Below are 18371 nucleotides of genomic sequence, written 5' to 3' on the forward strand. Positions count from 1 at the left end.
GCAGCCAATAGAAAGAGGATGGTTTGTATTGGTGGATCTCTGCTGAGGATGGAAGGAGCCAAGAGCTACCATAACTGCACTTACAAAGGATTCCCATGGATCTTTGTTTTGTGGGACGGTGGAAAAAGAGGTGGATTCCTGTCACCTGCAAGTTCATCCCTCACTGCTGAGCACTTTGTTTACCCATTCTCCAGGAAAGATGCACGTTGTTGTCATGTTTGATTGTTAAGAGGTCTTATGAGGTCTCTTCAGGCTTGACTCCATTTGGAATTGACCTTAAGGTTGTTCTGCCCTTAAGGCAGGAGCATCAAGGCTCTCCTGCTCTCAGTGGAGCGTGTGTAACGCAGAGCGAGTCAGGGCTGCCAGTGAACTGAATTCTTCAGTGTGCAAGGAAGGAGTCCCAGTGAGCAGAGTTTTGCTCATTTGCTCCCTGCAGAGAAATGACATTTGTTCTCCACAGCAGTTTCTCTTGAGAGGACCAGTTATTGGCTTATGTCACAAGCGGTCTGCCGTTCCTCAGTGATTTGTTCCTCCAGGCATACGTGGATCCCTTTCACTACCCAGTGATCCAAATTTCACTCTTACTGATTGCAGGAGTGTGTGGTGGCTGTGAGGACAGAAATTGTTCTTGAGTGTGAGTTGAAGTTCATCTGGTTCTGTTTCTGGCCCAGTGCTGCAAAGTGTGGTGTGCGTGTGTGAGCACACACATGCTGATAGGGATAAAAGGCTTCAGTAGCCCTTGGTATTCATTAGCTGACCCTAATTCTCTCCAGGCTTCTGCCACTGGTACAGACTTGCAGAGCCGATCAGGATAACCAGAATAGCAGTAGAAAATCAGAATGGCAAAATTCCCCTTCTTCCTTTACCTACTGCAGCTGATTTGAGGGTGAGTAGCAGACTGTATGTAAATAATAGACAATATTATATTAGGCTATACATTGTTGTGTGTAGAGTAACTTTTTTGTTGTGTTGAAGGTGATAGAAACAACCAAATTTGAGACAGAAAGCAAAAAATAAGAGCAAGAAAGTGATGTTAAAATCTGATGGCAAGGAAACCTCCTCACATCCTTTATAACCCTGTTACTGGATTTCTCTGGTGACATTACATTTATTTCATTCCTGGAATTAAATCTGTTCTTTCTCATCTGAGTAAAGTTCTAGTATTTCAGTTCTTAGTTGCTTTCTGAAGGAGCCATTTAGGTGATTAAGTATACAAGAATGCAGTAAAATAATTAAATGGCGTGGTAGCTGTTGTGGTGAGCAAACCTTGTTGATTTGGCTTAGGCCAAGTGTCACTTCAGTGTCACCTGGGACTCACCCCGGCTGGGACTGCCATTGGTACTTTGGTGGCCCTTCTCTATTGCAATACAGTTTCTCCAGGCTTGAGCATGAGCAGGCAAATAAATAATTCAAAAATAATCAAAAAGAATGGGGAGGTAACCCGCTGATGAACTTAGTCCAGCCTGGACTCATGGGTTATTTAGCCTTCCTGGTTAAATATACTAAGCCAACAGCTCTGGTGCTTTACACAGTACATTAAACAGCTTAATCACACTGTCCTCTCTCACATTCATAAATTTAGTGTTTGAATTCCTGAAGCAGCTGTTTTCTTCTCTTGCTCTACTTTAGCTCTTCTTCAGAATACAAATTCCAACTCATTTCCATTTTTTCCAGACCTAACACTTTTAAAGTTTTGTTCTACTGTTTGGTTTTAAACCCTTTAGACCAAAAATTGAGTGAAGACCACTCTTATTTTTCAAATAAGAGATTCCTTTGCTGTTAAACATTTCCCAGTATTCTTGATCATCCTTTTGGAAGGAGGGTCTTCTGGGACAGTATCTGAGACAGAAGAGCTTGTTCCTCTTCTTGACTTTGACTTGATTGCTTTCATGCAGAACTAATTGCCATGTTTTCACAGGTAACTCCTCATTCTGGATGCACTTCAGTTTTTACACATCAAAGAATAAGACAGACTTTGGAGATGGAACTTTTAAGATGGAAATTAATAAGGGCTGTGCTTTTTCCTTCAGAAAACTTCAGACCTAAAGTGTTATGGATTTGGCAGCCGAAAATTTTGGTAATATGGCAGATACTGCCAACACCACTTCCCCTTCTCCCCTCTCTGCTACACGTTGAAGGCCTATACAGCGAAGTCTGGTTCTCTTTAAAATCTGAAAAAGATTGTGATTATGTTACTCAAACAATTCTTCAGAAAACACTTATAGATACAGTTTTAAATATGTCTTTATTTATGGGAAATTTATGCACGTACTCACTAAAGTAACTAAAAAATCAGCTAAAGTTGTTGTTCCTTGTTACACATTTACAGCACAATGGACAGAGAAATTTTCAGAAGTACTTGGGGAAAAATCTGGCCCAGATTCGTAGATTGAGAGTCTGATACAACATGTGGGAAAGCCTGTCTAGCTTTTATTAATGCCATCTTCTCACTTAGTCCCTGTTCCCTCCCAGGAGGCCAATCTGTAAGCTTGGAGAGACAACTGCAAACCCATTTACAGCTGGCTGGCAGGCTGGAGAAAAACATCCTGAATATCTAAAGCTGATACCAATTTTTTTTTAAAAAAATCACTTCTACTACACCCCCAAGATCATAGGACACTTCACAAACAGACCAGAATAAAATATTCAGTGGTAGCTTAGACTGCTCAAAAGCTTTGTAATTGGATTTGAGATAAATTTTTGTTCCTTTGTCTTGCTGTCACGTTTCAGAAGTGCAGTAATGTTTTCAGGTTTCAAGAGGAAGAGGATGTCCTGCATGGGTGGGACGTATAAATTCAAATTCAGATACTTCCTACATAATAGAGCCCCACATGAGTGTAGGGACATGGAGAGTGTTAAAACACATCACCAGTAATATTACAGATGATTATATTTGGCACCTGGTGTAGAACATACCTATGAAGCAGGTATTACCATCTAAATGACTAAAACTCCCACGGAGATGATGGAATGTATTTATTGGGTGGCTGACAAGCTGATAACAAAGACTGATGCAACTGTAACTCTGGGTTTGTCAGCTTAAAATAACAATTCCCTGCAAACTGTGCAGGTGAACAGAAGGATGAGCTGCTGCACTGGGTGTTGTACTTGGAGCAGTCTCCTTGTATTTGTCTTGACCCCTGTACTTCCTTGTTTGTGTTCTTGCCATTTATCCACCCCTGGTCCAGCTGAGGGGAAAGTGAGCCAGGGTGGGAGTTTGGTCATCAGCCAAGGCTGCTGATGACCAAACCACAGTGAGAGACAATTCTGTGTCCAAACTGCAGCCCAAACTAGTCTCTGAAGGGAACCAAGTGATAAATGCCTGAAAATGAGACCTTCGCTTCTAGAAAAGGTGCATTGTTGGGTTGTATTTTGGTTTGTTTGTTTCCTTGGTTAATTGTAGTTTGATTTTTAGCAAAGAACGGGTATAAATGACATGTCTTGGAATTAATTTACACTGGAAGCTGCCCCTTTAGCTGTTAGACAGCGAGGAAGCAGTGTTACCCCTGAGGAAAACGAGTCAGACAAAATTCATTAGTTTAGAATAAGGCGCACCACTTGGTGGGGGTTTATATGACACGGTGGTGTCCAGCAGTGAGGGGCTGTATTGGGTGATGCAGGGAATCCTGTCAGTGCCTGTGTTGGTGAGGATTATGCAGAAACTCCTCCTCGGCTGTGAATTTACAATATGATGCATTGCCAGGCTCCTGAGGAGACTCGGTTTATTTTGGTGATGCTGATAGACGTGTGCAATGCCATCTATCCTGAGACTGTTCTTGGCCAGAGGTCAAATCTCTCAGGTGTTTGTTTGGGTTGCAATCATGGCCTGGTTCTCTTTCCTGCCACGTGAGAAAAGCGCAAAGCAGTCCCCAGGTTTGCCAGATAACTGTTCAAGTAAGTATAAAGCAAAAAAGGCTGGCTGCTATTGTAAACAGAATGGGAAAGGAGTGACAGAGCCGTGAAACTGCTCCTCTGTTATTAGAGTGGCATGAAACGAGATGGAGATTTTTACACATTTGCTCTCAAAATCTAAGTGGTCCACTGAGAAGTTTAAAATACTGCTATAAATACATGAGGCTTTAATTAATTATGCTGGCATCTGTCATTCCCAAAGTTTTTTGTTACACAAAAGGATCATTGAAAAAAAAAATAAAAGAGAACGGCTGAAAATAAAAGTAAGGGTTCACAAAAATGCTGGTTGGTCAACAGTACTGTAAGGACAGGGTGTTTGTGATCATAGATGCACAATCACGCTGATGTCTTAAGTAAAAGTCCATAGGCAAACCCTTGGCCAGGTCTTTTTCCAAGATTAGTTTCATGAGAAAGTGACAATTTATTAAAAGGTTTTAAGAAAAGGTCAGGTTCTGATAAAGCTTCAGAAGCGAAGTTATTTTAGGTCCAGCATGATTATCTGATAATGAGAGACCCAGCAGGCTGGGTTTTATGGCATTCATTAAGGGGCGAGAGAAGGGAGATCTTAGGTCTGATTTAATGTCTATTCCTGTCTTCTCCCTCAGAAAACCTCAGGTTAGCAGAAACTGAGAAAGCGAGGAGAAAAACTAAATTATTTTCACATAGATACCTTTCATCCAGAAAGTTTTTACAAGGGCATATAGTGCCGGGACAAGGGGGAATGGCTTCAAACTGCCGGGGAATAAGTTTGAAGCAGATATTAGGGAAAATTCTTTCCCTGTGAGGGTGGAGATGCCCTGGCACAGGTTGCCCAAAGAACTGTGCACTGTCCAAGGCCAGGTTGGACGGGGCTTGGAGCACCCTGGGCTAATTTAGGGTGTCCCTGCCCATGGCAGGGGTGGAATGGGATGAGTTTTAGGGTCCCCCCTAACCCAAACCATTCTGTGCTTCTGACTCCAGATGTGGTTTTACCTGAGCCTCACCCCTCCCTCGTTCTCTCACTACCTCAGGCACTTCCCAGCAGTTTTTTTGCGGTTACCTCCTTCCCATTGAATGCACAGGGAAGCACTCAGCAAGGACAAAGATCCCTGACCCTGAAACAGCCCCAGGTGCCAGTCTCAGGTGGCAGCTCCCTTCTCTAGTGGCTGGAAATTCCTTCCCTTTTTCCTTCCCCGGTTCACTCTGCCCAAGCAGGTTTCCTCTGGACGTGCTGAAGTGGGGGCTTCTGAACGCTCTCGAACTTCTCCTGTGGAATCAAAAGTGAAATCCTGTGACTTTGTGTGTCGCTACAAAAATGCTGTTTGAGGCTGGGGAGAGCAGAGCTGTTTCATTAAGGATGCAGTCAGAGCCCAGCGCCAGCACGGCGTGGCTCGTTAGAGCACTGCAGCAATGAACAGTTCTCTGAGGCAACCGGCAAATAATGCATTCACATATAGATTTTTCTCTCATTTCATCTTTCTTAGATATCTTTATTTTCAGAGGGAATCACATAATGTTTTTTACACTGATAAAAGTCAAAGCAAAAATATTGGTAAAAGCACTCCGTGCTTTGAAAGCTCCCACTACAGCTTGCCAGGACTGAGTTTCTGTCAGGTGTCTCTGTGTGTTTGATTTCTGCCTTTAGCAGCTGTTTCAAGTCAAAGAGGCCTTGACTTGTATAATTTAGTGCTGATTTGTAGCTGGGATACATATGTGTTCAAATAAACACAGCATCCCATTCAGAGGTCATAATTACCCTGTGCTCAGCCTCCCAATCACAGAGCTGACTCATTTGCATGCAGCACAGGCACCAGTGCTCCATCTCTTTCTAGAGACAAGAAGGTGTCCCTTAGATTTAAAAATCCCTCCTCTGATTTGCTGCTGGAGAAACAAATTAAACCAGCTTGGTGCTGTAAATGCCATTTAGTGTCTGCCTCACAAGGACTCGGGGTTCACAGGGAATACCTCAGTAGGTGTCTGGGGATATTGTGAGTTGAACAATGATAAAAAAAAAAGTCCATGTGGAGATTGTGAAAAATACCCAGGAGAGAGAGAGAGATGTAACAACTTATGTTCACAAAGGTGGCAGGGAGGCCATAATGAAGTGCTTCTTTTTAGGGGAAAGGAGAAATTACGGCCATACAGAAGCAGACCCAGGAGCACACACTATCAGTTTTTGTAGCTATTTCCAGACTTCATCAGAATACAAAGCGGGGCAAATTACTGAGGGCTATGCTGACAGAAGTTTGTGATTTTGTCGTTATCAAAACTCAGGTAGGTCTCCAGCCATGCTGTGGACAATTATGAATTCATAATATTTTGCATCAGTGCAAAATAGTGAATGAAGCAGTGAATTGCAATGCACATTCACAGGCAATTGCTGGCAAAAGCTGTTGGAATTTCAGAATTTTTTAAATGCTCGTGGGCAATGTGACTGATGGGTAGATGCACTATTTCATTTCAGGGTGAACTTAAAAGCTTTTTTAATCCCTTACTGCTGCTTCTTTCTTTCCCCTCCACCTCTCTTGCATGTCTCAAGTGAAAGTACCACATGAAAGAAATTCAAGCGTACATTTCTAATCCATGAAACTGAACAGCTGCAACGGACTTTAAGGACCTCAACTTTTATTTTTTGAATACCCAGATGATGGAGACATACACTACATCAAGTCAGACTTTATAACCTTTGTCTGTCTCAAAAAACCGAGAAATCCTTTTAGAATACAAAGTGGGCTTTGGCTGCAGTGAAGTTTGGCGAGTGTTCCTAACTGCCACAGCACATTTGTAGCTAAACTGACAGTGCAGATTCTCTAAACATCCAAGCACAGCCAGGTTTATCACATTCTGCCTCTTGATGTTTGTAAATTAGTCTTGCTTCTCTCTAATAAAAATCCTTGTAGCAGAACCAAGTGTTCAGCAATTCTATGACAGGAGACACTATTATTTTGGAAGCACAGCTATTTTTCTTCAAATTAACTTGTTGACAAGAGGAAAACCATGCTGGAGCCACTCAGAATGTTTCTTGCTACATGACAAAAAAGCCTCCTCTATCACTTGCAATTTTAACGTGCTGTGCTTTTGTGGAGGAAAGAACTTTATACACTGACATCTCGATGCCACTCACATCTCTATGTCTGAAAAAAATAAAAAAAACCCTTGGAGGTCAGTTCATGAAAGCAATTCCAGATGTGCTGAAAGCTCAAAAATCAGCTCTTGTCTCAGTATTGACCAAACTTTGGGTTGACATCATTCTCAGTTTTAAGGTTTAAATTACGTCAAACACTTTTTATAAGTTTCCCCGAAGATAAAAATAAAGATCACCGTATGTGTTACATGAGATTTAAGCTCTATCCAGAATTAGATTAAACTAAAATCAAGTTGACATTGTTGTTTTAGTTTTGAGCGCTCTTCTGGTGGTTTGACATTATGAAGCATTACAATTTAAGACCAGAGAAGAGAACAGTGTTCAGTTGGTTTATCAACCTCCACAAAGAGAGGGAGAGTGGCAGAATTGCAATAATTTCCTTTTAATTAAAAACCTCCAAATTATTAAAGTGTGCAGAAGCTTCGTGCACGTCCAGTGCCACTGGCTGAAAAACAATTGCAATCCAGGCAGAGGTTTTGCCCTCCCCCTTCCAGAGCCTTCTCAAACCTTCAGCACTTCCCCAAACGTGTGGTTGGCACCTGTGCCTGCACACAGCAGAAAAACAAATGCCTGTGCTTCCAGAAATACAAAAGAAAAAAAAAATAATTGAAAGGCAATCCCACCTCTAAATTCAGATATTTCTACAGTGCAGCTCAAAACTCCCAGCCCAGCTGCAGCATCAGAAAGCTGTACCCAGATCACAGGGGGATGGACGGATGGTTTTTTTGTTTTGAAGTGCAGGACTTAAATGCAAAGTTAGCCGTCCTAGAGTTTTGTCCCTTTCCCATTATTTTAAGTGCAGTGCTGTTTCCCAGTATCCAAAAGAAGAGCTCTTCTCAGCAACAGCCTTTCCATGGGAAGTGCTGCTCAGAGCTCTGGAGTGCAGGTTCTGACGAGGCAGTGGTGAGCCCTGCTGGCCTCCCTGCAGAGCCAAACAGGGATTTTACATCTGTGCTTTTCTCTAAAAGCAGTTAGTGGCATGAAAAGATTTGATTTGTAAATGTCTAAGGCAATAGACTTCATCTTTATAGCGCTCAGAGAAAGGAAGTGTGAGGCACTGAATTGCACAGCTGCCTGCAGAAGAACCACTTTCTTCTCCAAGATCACCATTTATCAGGCAGATGAAACAAGAATATTTCCGTTAGCATTGTCTCAAGAGCAGTACAGAATATATCTTACCACCTCCTCAAGCATGTGCAGTTTTAATGAGTTTCCACCTGCCAAAAAATTCTCAAGTTCTGCAGACTCCTTTGCCCTCCTGCTACACCTTAACTTCCACTTGTTAAAAACTGATTATTCAAGCATTCACTGTAAGTAGTGGGCAGAATTCACTAGATAAAGAATCACTCAATAATCATCTTCTCTTTTTATTTTTTTTTTTTAAAGTAAAAATCAATAATCAGGTTGGATATGAGGAAAAATTCCTTAATTGCAAGAGTGGTCTGGCATTGGAATGAGCTGCCCAGGGAAGTGGAGGAGTCTCAGACCCTGGATGTGTTCAATAAATGAGTGGAGCCGGTGGCACTTTGCCCCACCATGCCCACTCCACCACCTCCCAGAGCTTGGGTTTGGTGATCTTGGAGATATTTCCCAGCCTTGATGATTCTGTCATTCTGTGATCACCGTTTGTACTAAGCAAGAATCAGTATCAGTAGTCACTCCTTGTTTTTAGGGTGTGGACATCTAAAACAATTTGTGTAGGTAAATCTGTCACACCTGGGAATGTGTGGGGTATGACATAAAGACAACTTCAGCCCCAAAATGCACAAAGTCGTGGCAAATTTTAGATACCTCCAGGCATAAACAATAAAAACATAGATAATCACTTGGAAAGTGATTTATACTTTAAAAAACCCCAACATATTTGGACAGTGTAGCTTGTTTTTAGTAGGTCACATCCCTTAGCAGCTGTGAAGGTTTAAGTGGGAGATCGTTTAAGGCATTAAAATCATCTTTCTTTAACTCTCTGCAGATGCACCCAGTGCTCCCTGGTGCTCGTGCAGCTCTCAGAGGTTCTGGCATTGGGCTAGGCGGGAATTCTGTCTGGGAAATGGCAAAGGATTCCAATCTAAACTTCAGCAACTCTCATCTGATATTGAAGTCAGAAAACAACGAAGGGCATAAAATTACAGACAGAGCAGTATTAATAATTAAAAAAAAAAAGTATTTCAGCGACTGAAATTGAAGAAAATGTATAAAAATTTAAACTGAGCTAGACAAAGAAGATTTTCCTTTAATAACCCCCATCTTAGATATTGATTGCTATTTTTCTTACAAGAGTTTTGCCAGCTATCTCAAAGAAACTGTCCTTTGAGCATAAAACCAGTAGAGACCAATTAAATCACAGAACATCCTCCAGTAACTTACATTGGACAGCCAGAACTAAAATATTTTTAGTGCAGCTTAGGAAGTCAGAGCATTCTGAAATTTCATACTCTGTTTGATCTTTCTACAGATAAATGTAGAAGGCTCAGAAGAACTGGCATTTATTTGAAAAATTGCTTTTTTATAACCAGTAATAAAATATGCAAATATATAGTCTTTCCCTACCCCATGTTTAAGTTATCTGAACCAGTCCTCCATGTATTTCTTTAGATTTTAAGTCAATTTTAATTAAATGTTTCACATCTCACGAAATCAAGGGAGACGTCTCAAAACTTCAGTCAAATATTTGAAGATAAATTTCACAGAAATACAAGAGTAAAGCTTGAATAAGTTACTTTTTCTGTCAAAGGAGCTTTAGGCACCAACTTGCTTAGAATCTTTAAAATATTCTGAGATTATGATATTGCACAGAGTGTCCAAATTCTTTGACAAGAAGCAAGTAAGAATCAGAAACATTTATTAAGGCAGCCTCCATTATAAGTCTGGACAATTTTTTTTTTTTCCCCCAAGCATATTACAAGGGTTTTTCAGTCAAGCTTTTAGGTCTGCAGTTGTCTCTCAAGGCTCCAGTGTCCACTTCTGTGCTTTTGAGGGGTCAGTCAGAATAAACCCTGAGCAGTGAATATCATCTGAATTCCAGATTAACCCACTTATGTTTACTTTATACTTCGAAAAGATTCAGGGAATTTATAATTTGACTCTCACTGAAGAAACACAGTGAAATACTGGATAGCAATAATAACAACAACAATAGTAATAATCTAACTCATGCTATAGGAGGAGCAGCAAATGATAAACCTCCATCCCTGGCATGGGTGACTTTGGGTGCGACACTATTAGTGGCTAATTGTCTGCTGTTGTCCAACTCTAAATCCAGACTCTGCCAGATTATGTGCATAAACTCTCTTTCTTCCTTCTGGAATTTGAAAAATTCATTCTGCTGTGTTCTTTCCTGAGCTTTATTCTGCTCTCCCTAGTGCTTATTCTGTCAGCTGCAGTCTGAGAATCTCATCCCCCACCTCTCCCTCCTGAAATATCAGACTCCTCTCAGCCCGTTTTAACTCACCTTCCTACCTGCAGTCCTCTTGAATTCTCAAACTTTAACTTCCATTTCTAGAATTTCTGCAATTCCTCTCCTCCATTCCACCCCATTTCTCAAGAGCCCAGTCAACTGCCAGTGCAAAAAGGAAAAAAAAAAACACCAATAAAACACTTATTTCTTTCTTTACACTGCTGAAAAGTCTGGAGCTCTGCCTGCACATCACAAAGGTCCTCTTATCTCCTCAGTTCTGTGCTGTCAGCACATAGCAGGAAATCTGAGCAATCTAAGCAAGCTTTAGATCTCCATCACATACTGCTTCATGTCCTTTGCTGCTGTTTGGCTCTCAAACTAAAGTTCCCAGCCCACGGTCACAGCAGCTGTTGCACTTTAAGGCTTCTGTCCCTTGAATGAGTTACTTTTTCTGTCAGAAACACTTTAGGCACCGAGTTACTTGGAATCTTTCAAATATTCTCAGATTGTGATGTTGCACAGGGTGTCCAGACTCAGATCCTGCCTGATTTTCCCCGCCACATCAGCAGGGGATTCAGAGGAACACAAGCTCCCAGCCCTCTTTCTGCACCCCTCCTTCCAGCTTGAAGCAGCTGTTGCACCCCAGGATGGCAAATTCCCAGTGCTTTCCCTTTCCTGCCTGCTCAGTCTGAGGAGGTTCATTAAGAGTCTGCACATGCAGCTGCTGGGTGAGAACAGACAATATCCAGCCTGCTCAGGCAAAAAAAAAAACCCACAACAAACAAACAAAAAAAACTCGTGAAGGGCTCAGCTTCATTAACAGTGTACCTGTCCAAAAATTATCTGGAGTTCTTAGTCCTGTGATTTAGAAAATGTGGAGAGGTTTTCATGGGGGCAGCAAAGGCAGATAAGTGCTAAAGTCCATTCCATAGTAGTAGTTTATGTTGCAAAGTCTGAGTTTTCTGGAAATCAAAGGCTTGAGAGAATGAAGGGAAACTGAAATCCAACCTAAAAATATCCCCCCAAAATAATGAAAAACCCCTATAATATACTGCTTCCTTAGATTAACTCTCAACTGCTCTGGGCGAAATAATAAAATAAACTGGAACAAAGCATCACAGGGAGTATGGGTCTGTGTGGGTGTGTGTCTGAGAATCTAGAAAAGCCATTCAGAATGGAAAAATTCACATCGCTGCTCGGCGGAACTGGGAGCTAGTGAGAACTGCTTGTTACTAAAAAAAGTATCAGAAAAAACCTTAATGATGGCCCTGCTGCCAACCCCACTCCAAATGTTTGTGCCGTTGAGACAGCCAGCAAAGAATCTCATCCTGATGGGGCTCTAAAGCAGTGCAAGACTTCAGCCTCTGGAAAATGGGACCTGACTCTCATCCCAGATGGGGTTTTTGGGTAAAAAAAAAAAAAAACAACCAAAAAAAACCCACAAACCCTGAACCCCCTGCACAATCTGTGGTGTGTTCCTGTGCCTGGCAGCCTTAATTTGCATTACCTTTTCCCAGCAAGCTCTCTGCAGCAGGACTGTGACACCCCCAGGGAGAGGCATCGGTGATTCTGGCCTCAGAGGGTGCGTTTATGCCCCATCACTGCCACCTTAAAAGAGGCTGCTTATTGTCCTCAGGAGAGCAGTTCAGCTGCGTTACCCTGCCACTGCCTGCTTCCAAATGGATTCTCATTCCCAGGAAAAGCTGATGATGATGCTTTTGTTGATAAGAAAATCAGAAGACTTTCCCCCAAACATTTAAGTTCTGCCGTAGCAGAAATGAGTTGTCAGTGAGGAAAGTGTCTTGGGGAGTGAAGCACCGTGAGGGGTTTTTTTTGCTTTTGTTTTTGTGTGTTTTGTTTGTTTGTTTGTTTGTTTGTTTTTTCTGGGGTCACAGAGGTTTGTGTTATTGGAAGGACAAGGAACTGCAACTTGATCACAGAAGTACGACTAAAAAAACCCCCAGCAAATCCAGAGGGATAAAACTGAACATCCCAAAGCACTACTTTATCTGTTCCACATGAGCTGGAGAAATCTTAAGGATATCCTGTGCTTCAGTCTTAAAATAAAGAAAAAAAAAAAAAAAACAACAGTGCCAGTCACTCCTGAGAATAAGGTAACTCAATAAATTAAGGCAACTCAAGCTCAGTATTTTATACCCAAGGGGTGTTAGACTGAGGAAGGATAGGAATTGAGCCTTCCTTTATCCAAGTGGAATTGTGAGCAAAACTCACACTTTCACTGCAGCTTTAAAGATTTTATTTGTCTTTAATCAACTTTAATAAGAAAACAGAGGAAGACAACTTCAGAAACAACAACCCCCAAAACATTCTGGTTTGAAAAATTAATGGAGAATATTTAGTGGGATATGCATTTCCCCTACAAAGCATCGTACAGACTGTTGGAATAAAACCCCCTCATTCCACTTTCATTACTGAGGCAGAAAAGCAAAGCAAATGGGAATGGCTCTGTAACCATAGCAACATTTGCCATTATTATTTTTTCAAAGAATTTCTGAGGCTCTACAATTTGAATTCTGCATTCTGAGGATAAAGTTTGTATCAAGGAAAAGAATGGAAGAACTTTATTTGGTTGCAGGTCCTAATGGTTGCAACTTTTAATTTTTTTTTTCTCCCCAAAGAGTAGTTTAAAACAGAAATCACATGCAAACAGGAAGTAATTTTTTAATTTTCTTAAATATAGTGTAAGATACATGTACCTCTCAGGACATAGGACATGGAAATTATGACTGCATGAAAACATGCTAATTGACAATAGTCAATTTAAAGAATTTTTCAATAATAGCAGGAAGTGTGGAAAAGGAATTATTGGTTTCTATACAGAACATGATATTTTTCATAATCATGAATACAAATTTCCTGGGTGCTTTTGTTGGGGTCAAATACAAGATCCTTTCTTTCTGTCCCCTTCACCTCAGTGGGCACATTTAATCTCATCTTACATTTATTAGGAGTAATTGTACTGACAATAACTTAGAAGCACAGCAGTTATTTGAGAAGGGGCTGGAATAAGTGTGAAAGAAATCACTCTTAAAATACTATACAGACACATCAAAGGGAACACCCCCCGCCCAAACAAAAACAAAACAAAAACCAAAACAACAACAACAAACAAAAAAAAAAAGAAACAAACAAAAAACAACAACAAAAAAAAGGTAAACAACCTTTTACCCAAAAATGCAAACCCACCATGAATAAGAGTCAGGATATATACATTTAGCAGAACCAGAGGAAAAACCGCGATTGGAACATGACTTCTTTGTTGTATTTTATTCCATGGCAGACATCATCAGGAACAGCACTTCTTGTGCTCCATTTAAATGGGAAAGTTGACACTTAAAAAATCTATTTCAATCAAATCACGATTGATTTAATGAACATTAATCAGACGCAGAAGACTGTGCCAAAATATGAACTTGTTAACTGGAATAATGCATTGCAGGTAGGAAAGCCACCTCATCTTCAAACAACCTGCGAGAAAATACAGCTGACCAGAGAATTAAGTCTGCCCAGGACTGCTGCAACAGAACCTAAAGACTGTAAGGGGATCGAGTCACCAGGTAATAATGTCTCTACCTCAAATCTCTTCTTAATCTTTCTCTTTTGTGCCTGATCCAAACATAAATAACTCCTTGATGGGTAGACACAGCAAGCTATTAGGTCTATTGTGCTAATGATCTGCAAATTAAACTGTAGCAAACCCAAAGCCTCCATGCTGGAGTTGTTAAGACTTTCTCTGTCAATAAGCTGCAGAAAATGAATTACACAATTATACCTCAGTGCAAACTGTAATGACTACAAATTACACCAGTAATTGTATTATACAGCAAAGTGATTTGATTCATTGCTTACAAGGCATAATTAATAAGCTGAAATAAGATTATCTCTATATTCTATCTTTAGAGTCTATTTTCCCGAGGAGTAATTTGTTGGCTTTTTTTTTTTTTTTTTTTTTTTTTTTTCTCCCCAACAACTCATTGCTCTGACTGTCAGAAATATTTAATGTGTTTTTTTTGGTGAAAGTCATCGAGCATCATCTTAAATTACCAAGGTAAGTCTGGTAGGGTCTGTAAAGAATCAGGAGGCATCACTGCTCTCGGGAGATGAAATAGAGAGATAAACAGAGATAAATAGAAGGCAATGGTATGCAGAGAGCTCTTTAAGGGTATCTGTTGATGAGCAAGGGCAGGGAAATGACTAAGGCAGATTACATTTGCATTTCTGTTAGGTGACAGTTCATTTTAATTTCATTGATTGTCTTTAAGTTAGGATAACAAAACAGCCTTTATTATTTCCCAGGGGAAAGAGAATTAGAGGGAGAGATCTGGGAGCACTATTGCACAAAGAAAGTGTAAACCAGAAAGAGACAGAAAAATATCTTAGCTCTGGACTGTGAGAAACGGGTTAAAGGTTCTTGATGATGACAGAATGAGTGGAAATGATCATTAACAGCACTGCCCCAAATCCTTCATATTCATGCCAGTATTTTTCCTGAAGTCTGCTTAATTAAGATACTATTTAAATACCAAGAGGTGATGAACTGAGAATAACAAAGGGGTAACATATCAATACTCTCACTCTGTCCTAGTGAGCGCCTCTATTCATTCCAATCAGAGATTTAATTGGGACTCACTTGCTGGTTTTGATTTTGTTGTTTAAATAAATGGTCTTCATTTTATAAACCTACAGGATTCTGCCCATTACAGATGTTTTTCTAGAAGCTTCCAGCTTGATCCCTGTGTTCTTAAGGGCAATATTCAATGGCAAAGCTGCCATGGAATGCTGTTTATCCTCCTGCTGCAGTCAAATGAAGGAAATTTGGGAGCTCCAGAACTTGCCTGGGAAGATAAGGCTCATAGAAACAAAAGCTTTAAGAGTTCTCTGGCTGTTATTTTGCTCCAAAGTAAAAAGCCTATTAATTTATTATTAGAACACTCTCCTTAATCAAAATGCTGATTCAGCTTGCTATTTATTAGATGATTCTAATGATGACTATGAAAATCAGGAAAGCAGCCAGAACAGCAATCAACTCCATTTTGCGATAAACTAAAGAACACCTGGTGCTTTGCAACTTTGTCCTTTGATAATCTGGAAAACCAATTTTCAGCATCTAAACAAGTATGTTGGTCACCAGCAGAAGTTGTGTTATTTTACCTTAATTTTTCTTTGCTCTGTACTTTGAAAACGTTAAGAAATCTATATTAAAATGTTGATATGAAATTCCAGTGAAAAGCCTGAATTTCTGAATGCTTGTTTTTTTCCAAAACAGTCTCTGCAGTTGCTCTCAAACAGAGAGAATAATGTGAATGTCAAATATTTGACAAGTCAATTTGAGCAGAAGTAGGTAACTGTGGAGCCAAGAATTATTTTCAATAATTGATAGCATTTTGTGTCATGCAAACTACATATAAAAAACATAATTTCCAGCCCAAGAATAAGGCTTGATAAACCCTTAATTTTATTAGTATTCTTTCTTCTCCCCTCCCATCTTTATCTTAAAAATTCATTGCTGCTGTCAGTTATATTTGATATCACTGTGTTCAGAGATTTTCCTTTATTCTCCCAAACACGGATAGCCAGGGTAACTTCCAGCCATCAAACACAAAAGATTGAAATAATGTCACTGCTTTAATTATGAACATACAGAAATATCTTGGTGACGTAGAAGAGGAAGTCCCATTACCTTTCAGTAAATCAAGCTTGTGAACTCATTAAAGGAAGCTTGGAAGGGAAGAAAACTTTCAAGCGCAAAAATTGTTTTATGGTTTATTAAAATTATCAACTGTTTGAGAGTGGGGAATGTGTTCTCAACATGAAAATTACATCACGAGTGCCTGTAAGTTCTCTGTCAAAGCAAAATCCTTACAGGATACATAATTCCCCAAACAGGGGGCAGGCAATCTCCTTGATCTGATCAATCCCAGATCTGTTTATCTGGGGACAGCAGAAAATGCTCAGCCATGGGAGTGAACACGCATTGGTTACTCCAGGAAACAAAAACTTCCACCCACTCTGCAGAATTCGCTATCCAATGTACTGGTTTTAGGGAAGCATCACTGAAATTTTTAAATAGGAACCACAAAAAGCCCTTTAAGATCTCTACCCAGGATTTTTCTTCTCTCTCATAAAAGCAGCACCACCATTTAGTGTATTTTGTACACTGTTTTTTTGCAGGACTCTGTTCATACGAAAAGGCTGAAGTCAGTGCACTTTTTACCCCTGAAGTAACCTGATGTTCTCACACGTCTGAATTTTGACAGCAGCGTGAGAAACCAAACAAACTACACAAAACAAACCAACAAACCAAACCCCTAAACACTGACTTGAATGGCTCCTTCCTCTCAGGAGTCTGCACAGTAGTAATTGTCACAGCAAAAGCTCTACCCCATTCAAGTTTCTTTTCTTGCAAAACAGAGATGAGAAAACCTTTGTACATAATGCAAATAATTGACTGTCTGCATCTATTTTTGTTGATATATGTCAACCAACAGAGCTGTAAGTTAGCTAAAGCAATTGCACAGCACCAAAAGAATTCTATCCAGAGCAGCACGGTAGATGAAATAATTCTTTTTATGCACGCTACCTCAGAAGTATTATTTTCTATTTCAAAACAGTGCAGGTACCCTAGAACACCAAAAAGAAAATCAAGGAAATGCACCTGCAAGTGAGGTATATTGTAGGCTCTGTGACATGCAATTACACATGCTACCACTTTTCAGCTTTCAATTTTAGAGTAATGAAAAATCAAAGTTCACTGAATTATGCTAAAAAGAGTTCTAGGTTGAAATTCAATTGAATGATCCGTGAGGCGATCCTTTTTCAGAGCTGCTTAAACAGAAATGTGATCAGAGGGGTGTAGGACTATTGAAACAGGGAAAGTCACCAGTTCTGAATCCCAGGAAAGGATTCTGGTCAAACTGGGATTTCTGTGGGATCAACCAGGTATTCCAAAGTGCAGTGCAAATGTCTTTCAGTAGGAAAAAACCTAATGTTATCCTACTTCTCACTGTGAAATCAACAAAAATTCTGCCGTACTCATCAGCACAGAGAGATTCTGTCTGTCTGCTGTGAGGCCCTGGCACTGGGTGCCCAGAGCAGCTGTGGCTGCCCCTGGATCTCTGGAATGTCTCAGGCCAGGCTGGACACTGGGGCTTGGAGCAGCCTGGGACAGTGGAAGGTGTCCCTGCCATGTCAGGGGTGGCACTGGATGGGCTTTGAGGCCCCTTCCAACCCAAACCCTTCTGTGATTCTTCATTTTTAACATACCGTGATGGAAACACTGCAGCTTTTTCCACTCCCTTGTCCTTAATTTCCAGGCTTTGCATTGAGTTCTACAAGACTTAGGTAACTCCAGCTTATTCTAATGCATTTCATCTGTAGTAGTCAAAGCCACTATAGTTATGTATTTCTAAATCTCTGATAAATCTCACGTATTCTGGTATTTCAGGGACATAATTTTTGTGTCACAAAAACAACACAATGGAGCCATCACCACCAAACATCCCTCTCTAGGGGCAGACAAGGAGCTCCATATTTTCTGCCTTCTTCTGTGTGAACACAGCATTCCTTGGGCACAAATTGCCCCCACCACAGCTCATGAAGCTCCAGCTTTTTCTTTCCTCCTTCATTTTGTTCATTATTTTTCAGCAATTGAAAAGAGTGAGCAAAATCAATACAAAAATGTATTACACTAGCACTAAACACTGGTCAGCTACTTGCACTGATTAGACAGACCTTGATACGGTTGAATTTGAGTTTCAGTGAGAATCCAAAACTTAAATGGATGGAAAATTGTGGTGATGCATGCTTTATTTTTACTTGTTTGCAAAAAAAAGTGCCGTAACTTTATCAAACATTATAAACACTTTCACTGCTGACAACCCTCTTCAAACATCAACTACTGTAATTTCCCCCACATTT

At 40.3% G+C, this 18371-nt stretch overlaps 1 long non-coding RNA gene across 2 annotated transcripts; it reads left to right on the forward strand.

Moving 5' to 3' along the window:
- Window positions 1-1931: 1931 nt before the first annotated feature.
- LOC136289020 (uncharacterized) lies at window positions 1932-15594 on the forward strand. 2 transcript variants are annotated; one of them, XR_010720699.1, is made up of 5 exons: window positions 1932-2077; window positions 12329-12547; window positions 13894-14011; window positions 14445-14502; window positions 15141-15594. It is a non-coding gene; the product is annotated as an uncharacterized lncRNA (long non-coding RNA). The 2 variants fall into 2 exon arrangements; XR_010720698.1 differs by lacking the exon at window positions 1932-2077 and having other exon boundaries at window positions 12143-12547.
- The last annotated feature ends 2777 nt before the right edge of the window (window positions 15595-18371 follow it).

Source organism: Chamaea fasciata, unplaced genomic scaffold (genome assembly GCF_029207755.1).
Source record: "Chamaea fasciata isolate MVZ Bird 193981 ecotype frontalis unplaced genomic scaffold, bChaFas1.0.hap1 SCAF_4, whole genome shotgun sequence".
Lineage (NCBI taxonomy): Eukaryota > Metazoa > Chordata > Aves > Passeriformes > Sylviidae > Chamaea > Chamaea fasciata.